Source organism: Bombus vancouverensis, chromosome 2 (genome assembly GCF_051014615.1).
Source record: "Bombus vancouverensis nearcticus chromosome 2, iyBomVanc1_principal, whole genome shotgun sequence".
NCBI lineage: Eukaryota > Metazoa > Arthropoda > Insecta > Hymenoptera > Apidae > Bombus > Bombus vancouverensis.
Window position 1 is genome coordinate 12591385 of NC_134912.1, and position 15154 is coordinate 12606538.

At 37.7% G+C, this 15154-nt stretch overlaps 1 protein-coding gene across 2 annotated transcripts in view; it reads right to left on the reverse strand.

Annotated features, from left to right (window-relative positions):
* Positions 1-15154, reverse strand: part of kek5 (leucine-rich repeat, immunoglobulin-like domain-containing kekkon 5 protein) — a 413026-nt gene that overhangs the window by 256386 nt on the left and 141486 nt on the right. Inside the window, exon 5 of one of the 2 annotated variants that reach the window (XM_076624520.1) lies at positions 8487-8671. The exons of the other annotated variant lie outside the window; for it this stretch is intronic. The gene's annotated coding sequence lies outside the window, so the exon portion shown is untranslated. The remainder of the gene's footprint in view (positions 1-8486; positions 8672-15154) is intronic. 2 annotated transcript variants of the gene reach the window in all.

A 15154-nucleotide genomic window follows, 5' to 3' on the forward strand; every position in this document is an offset into this window, starting at 1 on the left:
CTTTTATATGGTCTTTGGTTGCTAGCTTAAAAATGTCTCTTGGTATAAAAATAGTAAAAGATGAGTTTGAATCTTGGGAGATTGTAATAAATGTAATATAATTCACTAATTACTTGATTTTACGAGAGTACATTGCGTAGAAGTAGGATGTTTAAAATATACATGGACGACGCTGGAAAACTTTCCAGGAATAAGCTGAGTGACAAACTTAATTATCTTATACCATGGCACGTTTTAAATTATTTATAATGTGTTTAAATTATGAAGAACTTCCAAGAACCGTCTTCCTGCGACATTGGTAAAAAGAAATCCAAAGCTCAGTCAAAACTCATCAACCAAAACTTGAACATTGATTAATGCAAAGTCGGGAACGAAGAAAGAAATAGCGTCTTTGCTGGTAAACCCGTTAAAGTGTAAGAACTCGCATATAACCGCGGACAGAAGCAAAAAGAGAACCCGTTTAAGCGGTGTTCTCTTAGTAGATAAAGAACGGGCCGGATCCCGTAAGTTTGAGAAAAGTTTCCCGGTTACAGATTTGTAATATTGTTTTCAAATTGAAAATTAAATCTTAATTTTTCTTCCTCTGGAATTAACTTATTTTCCATGTCGCGACTCGCTTCCCTGAAGCGGTGGAAACGAACGAAAGAAACAATTTCACAGGAACGGGAACTTTTCCTAGTTCGCTTTCCCCTCTTTCACTTTTAATTTTTTCCACTCGAATTTCAACGGGCCAACGAAAGTGCTTCAATTTTTGTTTTCCAAACTTCTCGTCTCGTAGCCCAGCGAACAAAGCCCGGCTAATATCTGAAACGCAATCCGTAGAAAGGGAAAACGACCTCGGTTATCGTAACTTCGACAAAAAAAAATCGACCTTCCTTTATCTTCTTTTTACCCAGGTTTTTTCTTCTTCTCTTTTTTCTCTTTTTTCTCTCTTTTTTTTTTGAAATTTGCAACGAACGTGAGCGTTTGTGTAACCAGATGCAAGTAGTCGCGTAATCTTTGACGATATCACGAAATTCCGGCACGAGTTTCGAAGTTATCTCGTGTACGTACCGACGTTCGGCGACGCTATCACGTTTACCACCATTGAATGCTAATCTAATTCGTGAATATTCGTGAATAAGGAAAAGCGTTGCCGTAAATGCGGCATACTTAGGAGTTACGACATGACGCGATTGTGCAACTCGCTCGTGATGGATTTACCGGGAACGACGAACCGCACAGAGTGGTCGTTGTGAGCAAAGTAGAATCGTCGGACAAAGGTACCTTTGTTAGAACCTAGGGATAACCTAGATTTATTCAATTGCTTCGATTCGAAATTCAATGACAACACTGCTTTCATTCAGACTTGGAAACCAAGTGGAGATAAACGACGATACAGTGAAGTGGAGATACTAAGCAGTGCCTTGATATATGGCCATGTCGCTTTGCTTTTGATTATTAAACTTTATAGAAATTATTTTGTCGTGTCGTTTGTTGTGAAATTATTTATGTAGCGTTGTTACAAATGTGTTTTTAAAACTATCAGTTCGGTGGAAATTTTTAACGATGAATTTCTTATGAGTATTATTCTTCTGGAAAAATTAAAACATAGTGGTATTTTCTAACGAAACTGAAACTTCATCTTGTTCTATGACTATTATTCTTTTCGCTGACAGTCATAATGTTGGAAGACAGTTTTTCGCATCTCTTAAGCAATTAACGTTTTTGAGCTGAGTGTTACTCTTAAATGAAATGAAAAAAGAAATAGCATAAACCCCGATTATTCCGCAACAGCATACAAACACGATAATTGAACGAGTTATCAAGTACTGAAACAAAACTCGAGTGTCGTACTTGTTCCAGCGGCAGTAAGACGATGATCGGTGATTTCATTTAGATTCACCGAAGAATCGTTTCCACGGTTCCATAACATTAGCATAGAAACAACCGGACCGCTTTAGCACACCATCCAAGTCTTCTTGCGCGACAACTTTCGCGGAAGTTTCGCCGCGATGTCATTTCAGTCCCTCTTTCTCCAAGATTCCACGATCGTTCCAAAGGATACGTTAATGGGAAGACATTACCAGCCACTATAAGAAGTTCCTCCGTGTCTTTATACTTACACCCGTCTTTTTTTCTTCTACTGTTTTTACAGCAAACCTTGTATGTCACGGGTAAATAGACTGAGAGTGTGCCAGTAATAAAAAGTAGATATAACTACTGTCCCATCGTAATTCGTAGGGCAACAGAAACCGCGCCAGCTAACTCTCGTTAACTCACCCTAATCGCTGTGGTTTATAGGAGAGGACCATTTATTATTACGTCTTAACGCCTTCGATGAGCTATAACAACGTCTTCGTAAGTGTAACATGATTTTCCAGGGTGATGGATTCGATGGAGCAATAGTTATGGAGTATGGGAGGCGAGTTGGGAAACAATAACGTATTGTAGTAATATCGTATATGGTGTGATAGAACTTGGGGCGAGATGAATGAAAGAGGATGCTTTTTATGGATAATTGGCTATATATATATATATAAAATTGTACATTATATTGTATTATATTATATATTATATAATATTATAATAATATACAAGGAGATTTCATTTCGAATATCGTAGGATTCAGAATAATATATTTCCAAAATCTTTGTGTCCTACAATCCAAAGATTACAAAATAGTTTCATTAAATAATTGTTAACTTTGTTAAAATGAATTCTATAATTAAATTCTAACATTCTAACTACAGGACATAAAACTTTCCTGTGGTACGCGTTCAAATACTCACTAATTAACGTAGAACTATTTGTACTAGCAAACTTTCAAATAATTTTGCGCATACCATAAACAGAATAACATATCCTCAACTTCCACTCTCGTGCAATATTATCCCGCGGCAAAATAGCATTCCAAAAGAAAACAGTGTCGCAAACGGATATTTATGGATATTTATGCGATTATTCCTTATCCACTAATTCTTCTCACAACTTGGTCAGCGATTTCGAGAAGCCACGCCGCAAGTTGCAACGGCGGACTCGCGCGGGACGAACAAGTTCGGCGAGGTTTCGTGATAAAAAGTTTCGATTTCCGAGGCAGCGCGAGCTTCCTCATCGTCGAGCGGAATTTACGGAGCGGAACGAGTATCGACAAGTAGAGGCTGGTATCAGGGCATAACTGAATTTCCGTATAAGCATAGAGAAAAGAAGCAAATGAGAGAAGGGCTGCGGATTTCGGCCGCGGTCAGAACATGGAGAGTAGCGAGTGCCGTGACACAAGATGAAAGTAATTAAATAAAGGCTGCTGATAGTATACTAGCGAAAGGGACAAAGGCACGTGAAAAAGCAAAAAAGAAACTTTTGCTCTTGAAATGCTTAATCGCAAAAAACCTTTAAATTCCCGGCGTATTTTAAGTGTAATGAATTGATAAAAGTTATTTTACTTAGCGTGGGATAAAGTGGGATATTTACTCGAGCTTATTTATAATAAAGTTATTCAAATAATTTATTATTGAAATAATTTTCTCGTCCTTGTTTCTTTCTCTTGCTGTATCTAAAGAAAATACGCGATATTCTCTCTACCTCTGTTATTATACTATAGATTAATGGTGCCTCCTAATATACGAAATTTGGTTATTCTATGCAAAAATTCAAAATTGAAGTTTAAGTTGTTGAAGCTTCTATGGCTCAAAAAATCCTATTTTATTACAATTTGTTCTTACAAGAAAAAATTGTTACTGTAAAGATGATACATTGCGTACTAAAAAATGTTGGCTAGAAACACCCTGTTACAGGAGGGAAATAAACTAATATCGCGTGGCGTTGGCCGCAGGAATTATTCCGCGGCCAAGTTTTCATATTAGCGTTACAAAACGCGAGCAATTCGCAACAGAAGTCACGGCAGGCTGTGCTCGCGCGTTTGTTTCGCCGACGAGTGCTTTTACGAGAGCTCTGCGCGGATTCGCACACAGACCTTGCTAAAAGTCGCCACGAAAGATCGTTCCTCCGACTATTCGCCAACAAACTTCGTCTTTCGTCATCTCGCTTCTGGTTTAACCTTATTTTCCGACGCGAAACCACGCTATTAAAACGTGCCACTCTTCGGATAATCGACCCCAACTTTTACGTTTTCAAGGAGGATTGAAGCAAGGAAAAAGAAGAATAATATCGTGGATGTAAAATCTTGTCACGATGGATTTCCAGTTGACAGGAATTTAAGGCATTGATATAGCTTGGTTTGATTTAGTTAAATCTAATTTTGTTTGTAACAATTGTAATAATTTGTAATACTTTTGTTTGTCAATATTTCGGGAAGGAAGAGGTGTATAGATTGAGAATTTCTGAATGATTAATTGACTTCGAATGTTGAAATGTACGTTATTGTAGAGAGTATTTGCTATATAGAATAACAAATAGAAAATTTCTCACCCTCTATTTATACTCAGATATTATATCTTCAATTTTTAATTTCTATATACGAAGGAATTACAAATTAATTACTATGTTCGTTACTCGCTAAAAAAATATTTGCATGAAAATCATGGAAACAAAAAGATCAGACGTTTAAAAGTTTCGCACAGAAATCCTCTGCTTCCTAAAATCTAACGTAATCTAACAACCTGAAAAGTAAAATTCAACAACTTCAAACGTTCAATATTCAAAGAAGCTTTCACAAACAAATTGGCACGGTTACAGGCAATAAATATTCCAATATACTTTCATACTTATCTTCCCCTACAACTTAAGCCCAATTTTATTCAAACAACATTCCCCCAGGGTCGTAACCTCCCTCTTTAAAAGAAATTCCCTAAGCCTCCTAAATAACTGAATTGATAAAGTAGCTACCGCGTAACAAACGACGCACCCTATCTCTTTTTCCTCTTTTTAACCTGCTTCATCCACGCAATCTCATTTGCTCTGTATGAAAATACTCGCGACGCTTCTTATACTATGGATACATATGTATATTGCGAATATATCGAGGCCAGTACTCTGTCACAACCCATTCCGTTCGTTTCACGCGCAATTAACTTTCCATCGCGTCAGTCGTGGTGAATCGGCTGCTTTTCAGCCCTCCGATGCTCAACTCGAAAACGAACGGAAGGGGTTGATGCGTAAACACTGATGCGTTACATCGCGCAGGTCGCGCAGCCACACAATTTTTCATTTCACCCGATTCTATCACGCGTCAAGTAGAACGAGAAATATTCCCGCGACTTTGCGTTATTGCACAAGCAAAATTCAATGGCGGTCGTATATCGTCGGCTGACAGGTCGTTGCTCGTCCCATCATGCTAAATGCGCCGTTTTAAGGAGGCATCTCTGACACGACCAATTTTGTTCCGTATAATAAATCACTTTGACATCTGTTAATAATGAAAATAAATAAATATCGACAATCAAAAATGCAAAGTCGTGAAAGTCTAAAAAGAATATGGAGTGAAGTAAGAATATGGATGGTGAAATATCCACAAGTAGCTGGGCTAGAATGTCTTAGCATTATACGCCCAAAGTATAAAAAGTCGCGGCCAAATGATGTTGTAATGTCAGCCAGGAATATATCCATTGATTTTCAAGCGAATTTTTCCCAAAACCGAAGCCTTTGATTTTATGCAATAATAATTTTATCGCTTTTAACTTCCGATTTACTTTAACCCGTAGAAATTATCACTAAAAGGTCGGTGCTAAAAATCTTCTAAAAATAATTTACAAACAAGAAAATAAACTGAAAGTAACTACGGTGATCTCTCGGAAAACGTTTCACGACCATCGTCGTATTTAAAGGGACTCCGTTGAAGCTCACTGAAACACGAAATAAAAAGAAAGAATTCTTTATCGAATCGATGAAAACGAAGGGAGTATTTTGGCTTTCTTCGCGGCGCGTCTTAGTTGTAACAAATGAACGCGCTGGCTGCAGGATCGATGCCGCAATTTCAATAAAGCTCGAACGAAGAACGCTTTAAATCCTGGAAAAAGTACTAACGACCGGGAATCGTTCCAGCAAGATTGCATTTCAGAGGTGAATCGATGCGATCCTTGACAGTTCCACTCGCGAGTGTAGATACGCGCGGTAAATGAGATCCATCAGGTGTAACATTCGAGCGTAAAACTCTCTCTCACACGTGTCGCGTTCACGACGGCTGAGATAAGACTCCTCCTCGAGATCGTCGCGTGCTCCAGTCCGTCTGTTTCCTTGGGTAATGGCCGACGAGACACTAAACGTGTTCTAAAGTGAACAAACGAGTGAGGTGTGAACTGGATCGGCTTGGTTGCTTTCTTCGAAGGTATTTCTCCAACTTCTTTGTATCGGGAGATAGAGGATTTTGTTTGTTACAAAAATACCGACTTCATTTTACGAACCTTTGAATCACCGACATCGAGTGAATACTATTACGAGTGATATATTTCATAATATTTCTGTATTTTTTATATAATTTTCTGTTAACATATTTGACCTTAGTAGACGTAGAATTTTTTGATGCGTTGCTGTTTCTTTAAATATCTAATTGAAAAAAAAGAAAGTGAAAGTTCGTCTAATTTCTTGAAGCATGTAATTTAAATTAAATTACAAGCAATTTAGAATACAATCGTAATAATTGTAAAAAAATAAGCGGTTATGTAGAAACGAAATCCTCGAAAATTGAAAGCGGAAGATAATCGAAATAACCCTTTGTAATCCTAGACAGAGACGTACGAAGTATACCGGGAAGCAACGAAGTTCTGTGTTATAAATTGCAATCTGAAATACTAAATTATCCTCATTCTGTGAAGACGCTTCATTTTGACAATTCCATTATCGACGTGTGCTATAAGTAAAGTCCGGTTGAAACTCTAATCAGTGGACTCGATTAAAGGAGGAAACGTATGAAGCAGTTTTTTACGCGATTCGATAAATCCTGCAAATAACGGAGACCGAAATTAGGTGAGATATTACTTTCCCTTCAAACGAATCACTTCCGTTCCTCTTACGTTGTCATTTTTATATCCCGATAAATGAACAGAAACAGATCACCTCGCCTACCAACGTTCTAGTATATAGCAACAGTTTTGTCCACAGCATCGGCGAATTGTTCTAAAACTATGCACACGTATTTAGTATCGACGAATAAAATTTAGCGGAAAAAAAGTGAAGGTAATCTTTTTCCGGTGCACACGTTCGATCGGAGATGCATTACTTATGGCACATTTAACTCGTCGAATAGCTACACCACCTTCCTTATTGAAGTTTTATTCCGGATAATCGGTATCCGTAGGGATCGACCTTTTCTCTCATAAATTTCATCGCCTTTCGATTTCGTTAAGCGAAATGCATTGTTTTTCCGATAATACTGCGATGATAGATATTTGTAAAAAAGCTTTATTTGTGAAGAAAATTAGTTTATACGAACGCTATTTCTGTCGTTCTATAATTTTATATACAGCGACAGATGGAAGCGTATTGAATAAATTATACATTTTATTTATAAATTGAAATTTTCATAAATATAGTTATATCGACGAAATTCGGAACGAATCTGGAAATGTATATAGAAGCTACAAACGAGCATAGTTCAATATTTCGGTAAATATAGAATATTTCACAATTCATCGCAAATGTTGGATATTAAACATTGAGTAATTTCGAAATGACGAACAATTGTTGAACCGTCGAGAACTTCTAATTTTAATTCATTTCAGATAACGAGCTACCGTAGAATTTTCAATATCTTAATGAAATGAACGCGAGACATTTGACAAAGAGAATGGAGACAAGAGTTCGCAAACAATATTTCCAGATGTCCTAAATATAACTGTCGCACACAGCTGCACTGTAATGAACAATTTGCTCCTTAATCGTTACTATCATCGGTTTATTCGCTAATCCATAGTTGCCGGCCATTGTTACCGTAGCGTGCCCATTAACATACACCACATACTAAGAGGAACGATATAAACGATTAGCATAAATTCATACTAGATGGAAAATTGAACTCCACCTATTGGATCTACCTATAATACAGGCTTAAATTTAAATTTTATTTAATTAAACGTTAATTTAATAAGAGCTCTGCTTCTCATATTTCTTTCATGGTCTTTATTTATAAGCAAATTTCGTACGTAGCTACCAAACCAGTCACAATCTCTTTAACTGTGTAATTAAATTCTGAACTTAAGATGAACCTGGACATCGTTGAACCTTCATTTAATCATCTGATTTGTAAGCATTTGAAGATTACCTTATTCAACGAAACAAACAAGAGAAAATATTAGCCTCGGCCGATCAGAGATCCCGTTCGGCGAACGTCTCATGCAGGCGTGGGTAATTTATTCCGCCTTGGGACAAAACATTGCCGACTTAACAATCTAGTGTGGCACGTTGAATTAATCGCCGCGTCAAACGCATTTCACATTTAAACACGTAATCGCCATTCACCGTGATTTCACGTTTTTAATAATTAACGTTCGCCGCAGTGGGATGTTCGTAAGCTAATCGATGTAGCTTGGAGTTTTTAAAAAATCGAAACGAACCTGTCCTCGGAGGAAATGTTTCTCGAAGATAAATCAACTGTTGTTTTAAGAGGGCGAGAACGTTATTCAAGATTTTATCCACGGATGCTCATTGAAATCTTTCTTCCCATTCCTTTGCTGTCATCGTGCCGCCACTACCGCCTCCTTTTTTTGCCAAGATGTTTTTGCTACGTTTTCTTCTGACACTGGAAAAGAGGATAAATTATAACGCAAGAATAAATTATACCGCGTTACGTTTTAACTGACGTCTGTTAATGTTTGATTGCAACGGACCGATGATCGTATATATGTAGATGACAAAGAGAAACTACATGGGCTTTAATTATTTCGAAGTGTGTTTAGAACTCTTCTGCACCCTTCCATTTGAGATATCGTACAATGTTGCGTGTCTTCTTTGAAGAAAGATAGACATTACATATGTATAAGAAACGTTGGTCAAGGCTAAAAAGCAGTTAAGACAATTTTCTGTAAATTTGGAATAATAGAAACGAAACAAAAATAGTATTGTTTATTATTGCTTAGTTCGTGGGTGCGAAAAATGAAACAAATTACACGAACAATATGTCGAGGAGAATCGTTTTCAGCTGAATCTCTCAGCTTCGCTATATTCCCATGACCTTTGCATTAAAATTCTTCTTATCAAAGGGCAAGTAATCTAAAAAGGATTTTCTATTTTGCCAGATTCTATGTATATCTTGCATCCTTGACCCCAGATTTTTATGCTGTCTAAAAGCTTACGACATGTATAAGCACAAAGGCGGGAGAATATTGTAAAGATATAAAAAAGTTTACAAAAGCACAACAGAACAATGTTCTGTCACTCTACACTGTTTTCACTCTAACTCGAATTTAACCCAATTATTTCGAGGTCATTTAAATTTGAATTCAAGGCCGTGTCAAAGACATTATCACTTAAAAAAAAGAAAAAAAAATTCTATCAATCCTATTAATTCACGAATTACAAAATTTTATCAACATAAAGGTTAACAAGACGCTTAGTGTTAAATAATTACATTAACATGGGAGGATTTTAAATAAGAAACATCAAAAAATAATATCCCATCATAAAATCTTCACATAGAATCAAATTTACATCGCAGAAAAAACACGCAACAAAATTCAAAAGATCCTTGGACATATTTGTTGGTCGAAAAAATAATTGTCCTGGGGCGGTGCAAAGGGATAAAATTTCCAGTTCGATGGAGACTTCTTCGCAAAAAAACCATGTCTTGTATCAATTCTTGACACACGCGTCATAAATTCGTCAGCACGGAAATACAGCCACAATGCGAGGCAGCAACAAAGTATCGGGAACTCAGAACGTTCGAATATGTGAAATTTTCATCGAACTCCGTGACCGGAACGTTGGGGCGCAGAGATCGAACGAACCATTCAACGAACAATTCATTTCTCACTTGCAACGCACCGACCTTCGCTTTTGCGCGATAGACTATTTCGCGACGAATCTATGCAACGCTTGAACAACTTCGAATTTTATCGGCGCATCCTAGGTAGGTGTGCGTGAGCATACGAAAGAGGGAGCATAGATAAATGTAGTTCGAAGACAATTAAAAGAGAATGATATAAGAAAAATGTTGATGGAAAAAAAGCCTTTCAAAACGCCTTCAGCGAAATGAATTTCACGTGGAAATATACCGCAGTCTCTGACCCGACCACCGATCCTTCTTATATTTGCTCGTGTTTACGCTCGCCGAAGCAACAATCCGATATTACCTCGTCGAATGCCAACCTGAATTGTACGTTATTAAATAAGCGTTTCAAGAATGATTTCGTTGCGAAACATTTTTCGTTTCCTTGTTTTTTTTTTTTTTGGTGATGAATCGGTTTGATTGCGAGTTTGAATATTATTTAGAGAATTACACGATTGAACTCTGTACGATCAAGTTCAATGTAGATGGCGTTAAGAAGGAATTTGAGAAAAGTTTGATGCTTTGATATTTTTAACAGTACAATTATTTGAGAGGTTCTTTAAATCAGTTGAATATTAAATTGCAAGATGAATACCTGATTTTTACTCTAATTTAATGTTGATAGCTAAAGAGACTTTACGATCGAATTTTTATTTTTACGTCGATTCACTCGACAAATCTTAGCTGCGTTTATTAAATAGCTCGTTTCTAAACAAGTAGCGCGGCAGTTTCCTCGCGGTAACATCGTTCGCGATGTTCTTGAACCGATCTTGCGAGGTAATGGATTCCGTCAAACGCAGGCAGTTGCCGGATACAAAATGGACCGATAATTTTGTTGGACGCGTTCAATCACCGAAATCCAATTGAAAATTCAACTCGGCTAAGAAAATTTAATTACACCACGCACCGGATGGCTAATCTTTTCCACATTTAAAACGAGCGAATCAAACGTGAAGGAAAGAAGAAGGAAAGAGAGAAAAGCAAATGGAACGAAAATAAACCCAGGAAACCGATCAGAATAGAAGAAGGAAGAGAGAAGGAGAAAAGGGAAAAAGGCGAAAAAGAAGAAAATGGCCTACGATGATCCATTTAATTTCACATGGGACACGATAAAAACACTGTTTGATAGGATGGGAAAGTTAACCCATCGTTCCTTCCTCCTTCGTCCGGGTCTCTACGTTCGGCCACGTTTTCAGATGGAATCCGAATCCTGACATTTGCATCCGGCATTTTACGTCTTGTTTTGCATAAAACAGCCGACAGTATCAGGCTTTCCTCAATCCAGATAATGGATTCTCCGCTCTCCACCCTTCTTTCCAACGAATTTAACGCGGCCCTCCATTGTCCCCACAGGGTCTGGTGTGCCGACGGTGGCTCGTAAAATGCTAATTTGCGGCGGCTACCCGCACGAATGGATCAGATCGGTTAGCACGAGTGGATAAAAATCGTTGGAATACCAATCGAGGAAATCCTTGAAAACGCTCCCGGCCTGCTACCGGCTTTGCTTCGATCGATTTCCCTTTTTGGTCCGTGTACAAATCACGTTCCCGTGTGGTACACAGGTGCGCCTGCGAAAGGTATGAACTCTCTCCATCCCTTGTTCAACTGTATCACACTTTCTCTCGGTTATTTCTCTTTCTCTTCTTTTGTGTTGCACTTGTTCGCGCCATTTACAGGCATGTTGCGAATCGGCACTGTCCCCGAGTACGATATATTCCAAACAACACGCTGGATTGACATTAGATATCAGCTAGGCTGGTCACGCAACTAATCGTGGTCATGACGCTACGAACCTGCTGGAAAGTAAATTTTAATCGTGGCACAAGCCTCTTGTTTCCCGATTGCTAATTCACCTGAAACTACAGATTCATTTTTTGTTAAGTATCTGATTCTGTCGTAGATCATCTTACCGCATTGTAGTTGCTGTAGCAGTTCTGTCAAAATTTTCCGTGCCATTACGAAAATTGTCGTTCTGTAGCTTCTCGTTCTGTCAGAGAGTCTTTAATAATTCGGCAACAGAATTTACGATAGGTCTAGGTATTCCCCGCACCATTTTGCTGCCTATCACATCCTCGCGATATTCCCAGGGTTGTGTTTAACCCTTTCGTAATGTATATACGGAAAGCGCAGAGCTCTATTCTATATATCAGCTATATTGGTGTATTATGCTCTGCCATGTAATATGCGTTATTGACATTGGTTGCACGATCGATGCTCGTTGCTTTGTGAAACGTGACAAGAACAAGCCAGGAAGTTGCCATCTATCAATAACGAAATATCCGATAATTCTCTATTCAAGATGCAAGAAAGAAAATTGTGATATTTTGATTTAAATGTTAATTACGATGGTTCATAGTGAAAGGCTTAACTTTACCACAGTGCCATTCGTTTAACGTCTTACGTCAAAAAGAAAAACACAATAGCCAACCGTCTCGTGAAGAGTCGATTCATCCTAAAGAATAAATAAAGATGAAGCTATACTTCCTTACTATACTTCCATTGATCCTATCACCGAGGCCGGTATCAAAGGTTACCAGTATTAACGGCTGTTCCAGAATTATTACAAGCCTTCGTTGCTCTATCTAATTATCGAGTTGTTATCCAGCCATATCCCGTAGGGAATAGCAAGAAAATAAAGATGAGGCTGTAGGTACAATATTCTCGGTACACGGTATTGCAAGAAATCTATATCCTTCCTCTTTCTGCTTCTCTCCTTTCCGATCCTGGTTACTCAATAAAAGAGTTTATCGAGGCATCATTTAGAAGATAAAATAGAAAAGCTCAATTCTCCTCTACCCGTGACGTCACGCCGTTAACTCAATATCGTTCGTCGATTGGAGGCTCAGCCAGGCTTCGTGAAACAAAGTGGAAAGGTTGAGGACGAAGGAACAGGAAGGGAACGCAGCGAAGCATATTTTATGGCAATCAAAAGTTCTTCGATAAAATCTCCCCGATCGTAAACGATGTAACGACGCGGCCTCGAAAATTTATTGCAGATTAGTTTGGTACATGCGCAAACTGTACGCTCGAGTAGGAGCTAAATCCATTACAACGGCCAGTGTGTACAACGCACGCACAATCCGGGACCGACACGCACTGTCCACGATACAAAATGATCGAAAACGTTCGCCGTTATCCTCTATACAGGGTGTCTACTTTGAAAGATGAGAAAAGATCTATCGATTTGTTCTTTAGTTTTTTTTTCTTCTGTTTCATTCGCTCAACAAAGACACGCTTCATTGAATTAGAAGAGTATGTGTAAATACTTTTTGTAGCCGCTGTATTTATCAATTACAGATATCACCGCAAGTCACTGAACAATCTTAATATACAGGGTGGTTGGAAACTGGTGGTACAAGCGGAAAGGGGGTGATTCTACGCGAAAAAAGAAGTCGAAAATATGGAACAAAAATTTTTCGTTTGAGGCTTTGTTTTCGAGAAAATCGACTTTGAATTTTCGGTCGGTACGCGTGCACTTTATCACGTCTCGTTATAACTGATCTCACTGTAGATCGTTGTCTCGATGGAAAAATTAAAAAAAAATTTTTAAAAATGTTTGTTCTATATTTTCGACTTCTTTTTTCGCGTAGAATCACCCCCTTTCCGCTTGTACCACCATTCCCCAACCACCCTGTATATATATAATTAGAAATTTACAATTTGTTCTCCATTAACACTGCTGTAGCGATATATATAAAATATAAACTATAATGCTTGATTCGTAATAAAGCGTGAAGATGCTTTTGTATGATAGTACGAACTATAGATATGTACGTGTCGCTTCTTTGGATAAGTTTCCATTATTTCTCGTAATTTTCCCTCGTTGAAGCGTGTCCATAGTAATCCAAGATGAATATTGGAACGATGAAAAGAATGAATAAATACAATAAAGCTCGATTGTAAACGGTCACTGTGACATACAGTGGTTAAAATTTCGAGACAAAGGAAACGTTTGTAGATGTATAATTGGTGCAGCGATGAAAATACATCTCGTTCTTTTTTATTGTTGTTCGTTGATAACTGTCATCTTAATAGAATCTGGATTTTTACTTATTTGCAATTATTTCGAGATAAAATTTAAAGTCAGTTTTAAAGATATAACATTACATAGAACTGACAAAAGAATACAGAAATAAATTTACCTTTTGCCCTTCGTAATGTGAAATCGTTCAAAGATATATAAGATTATGTAAACTCGAAGTAACGAAGCAACAGGTTCATGCAAGATAACGAAACGCCTCGGCTAGAAATAACGAAGAAAAATATTGAATTGTTTCTCTACCACTTTATTAGCGTAACGCTCGTTTCGAGACACCCTCTACATGCATAAACGAACAAAGGCACCATCGTCGAAAAAGGGACATTGTTAGGACACGGTTGTTGGAACGTCGTGACTAAATACCATTTCCAATTCGATCCCCTTGTTCCTTTTGTTTCTCCGACCATGTATCGTGTTTCCAATTTACAACTAAAATCCCTCTCACTCCGTCCTCTGCCTTCGTTCTCGACCAACTCGATCAAACCAAAAGAACCCCCTTCACAAAAAAAAAGGAAGAAAAAAGAGGGAGATAGAAAACAGAATTACAAATAATAAAAGTGACAAGAAACGAGACAGGAAGACCCAAAAACGCAGCAGAAAAGCTCTATTTCCCCAAATCCCCAAATCGAACGTGTACATTGGACTCCGTTTCATTTGGGATTGCTGTTTGACGCTATAAAGTTAAGAACAGATGCTTCCTTATGAATCACTCAAAATCAGTATCATTTATATATAGCGAAACCTAATGTTTACTAATGTATACAAGAATAATTCATTAAGCGCCAGGTTATTCATAAGTCATACGTTCTCTCGAATGCAAAGTTTCATGATTGATTTATGAAAGATTCTTTAATTCTTTCATTGATCCAGAAATCTTTATGAAACTAAGTCTTGTACGTCGGTTCGAAAAGTGGCATCGCAATCATTCATCAAATTTTTACGTATTTTTATTTTATACATTATACAAGACAAAATTTACTAACTCGGCTACAGCAGTTCAGCGATTACACTTGAATTTCCTAATTCTTTCAACATCGTCACCTTCGATGTTCAGTATTCTGGTATTTTAAGTTCTACTCCAACTCTTATTCTCAAACTACACGAGTTACATTTTGCTCTATGCTGAGAATCAGATAAAGTGATACGAAGAACGCAACAAACGACCTGAAAAATGGTAAAAAGTCTGATTTCTGTGGGGG